The sequence below is a fragment of the Somniosus microcephalus genome, chromosome 15 (genome assembly GCF_052327205.1).
Source record: "Somniosus microcephalus isolate GS21.2 chromosome 15, FLI_Smic_1.0, whole genome shotgun sequence".
In the NCBI taxonomy this organism is placed as follows: domain Eukaryota; kingdom Metazoa; phylum Chordata; class Chondrichthyes; order Squaliformes; family Somniosidae; genus Somniosus; species Somniosus microcephalus.
Window position 1 is genome coordinate 41,244,818 of NC_141001.1, and position 2,088 is coordinate 41,246,905.

The 2,088-nt window shown below is 51.1% G+C and overlaps 1 pseudogene; it reads right to left on the reverse strand.

Moving 5' to 3' along the window:
• Positions 1-246: 246 nt before the first annotated feature.
• LOC147106646 (uncharacterized) lies at positions 247-1,407 on the reverse strand (annotated as a pseudogene).
• Positions 1,408-2,088: the final 681 nt, after the last annotated feature.

A 2,088-nucleotide genomic window follows, 5' to 3' on the forward strand; every position in this document is an offset into this window, starting at 1 on the left:
TAAGGGTTCATAATCTAAAAATCCATGAAGTCTGCGCCGACTGCTATAGGCCCCCCTTTGATATTTCAACCTTTCCCAAACAGAAATGTCATCAAAAGTTCTGTCATCTTCCGCTGCGGGAGGCGCACTGTATATCCCAACCAAACCGTACGTCAAATTTTACCCCAATGTCCTGTATCTCACACTTTATACAACAAATCACATCACAGTTACAGGTATATATACAAACAGACAGTCAACTCCGGGCTATTCTTTAGTCAAAGCTTGCCACCGGTTTCGGAGTGTTTTACTTCGCTTCCTACATGATAACCGGAGAAGGTAAAACACTAACACACATTGAACTACTACAATCACATGAGAAATCACACGAATCCATGGGGGAATCTTGATATTCAGACCGATGTCCCACCATGGCGGAGAAACCAGTTCTTTTATCTCATTCCCCGTTTCCCTGTTCCGTTGCTCAAGGGTATAGAAATGCTTTTGGGAGAGTTCAACTTCCTTTATTCATTTTGTGAGGTGTTCGGGCAGAGGAGGAATTTCATACCTGAACCGTGTTACGTATTGCTGCAGGTCCTGTACCGTGCCGTTCACCATGAGGTGTACTGTGGTGGGCTCTGGACTGGGATTGATGTGCTCTTGAGCCACCTGAACTTCTGTGTGGGGTTTGAAGCAGAAAGTCTTATCAGTGACCGGGCACCAAGTGTTGTTGTGTACCCGATACTGGTCCATGCTTGTCGTGATGCAGTACGTCCCTCTGCCCGCATATGCTACCTGAGGTGGAACGTGGCTTTGGGCCATCACCTCCATGGTGCAATTAATGGGCTCCGCACCTTCTGATTCAAACCCACACACCGGCCGATTAAACGCATTCAAATGCTGGGGACACAATACCACATGCGCGCCCCTGCTTTGGCATCCATTGAGGTCAGTGCCGGTCATGGCGTTCTCCCACTTTACAACAAACGGTGGGGCCCCATGATGTCGCACGTGCACCCTGTCCCTTAGGACGCCAATATTCTCTACTCGGTATACCGGTGCCGGCCGCGGTGACCTGCCCATTACTGGCATCCGGAGTACAATCCCCATTACAGTGTGGTTGGACTGGCCACAGTCAACTGGGACCGGGTATGCCTCTGAGGCCAGTCGGAGTTGGCACGGGCTCATTAAATTTTCATACGGGCTGAGCGCAGTGAGGTGCCGGTTGCTGACCTACAAAGGGACGCGACCTTGCTGTAGGTCCTCCAAGTTACTGCGCCCTTCGTTCAGCAGCCACGCACCGTACAACACACACACCTCGTTTTTCGCTGCCTGCGCCGAGGCATTCTGATCCTCCCAGATCAAACTATTGATCGTCTCAGCGTGTGCCTCCAGCTCGGCTATGACTTCCTTTAAATGTATCGTCATAGCCTGATCTTCCCGTAACTCCGACCCCTCTAGCTCGTTACCCTCCCCCAGTATCTTTCGCAGCGTGTCCCTTAAGATGTTGACCTGCATCTGCAACTGTGCATCGTCCATACTGTTGATAATGGACGTGCACATGCTGAAGGCTGTAGCCGCATCATTAAATACCCCCGTCTATATCTCCCCGAACCAACACAATGGTTTACCGTTAAATCATACAGACTTTCCCGATTCACGTTCCCGTAACTTAATTCATAAAATTGTCGGAACATTTCCTTCAACAGGGCCTCATATAATTTTTCCGTTTCTACCGGACATCACCGGGGCAGCTGTACCCGATTTAAATTTAGAATGACGGACACGACTTCGTAGTGAACGTCTTGGTACAAGACCTTGCCGGTCGGGACTAACACCAAACCATTCCTCGGTCCCGGTGTGGTGGCGGGGCAACTAATCTGTGTTTCCTGTACCGGTGGGGCTGTGGGCAGGGGCTTCCTCTCGTGTGCTACCAGTTCCATGGAATTTACTGTGTTGGGAGGGTCTGGGATCACGCAGGAGTCCCCAATCTGATCCCATCCGATCCCGGCCCCAGAATCCCGCCACCGCCACAAGAAGGCGATCGACACACCTGCCGGGCAGACCCGTTCCGACCCCCACAGACACACGTAAATTCACTGTTCCTCT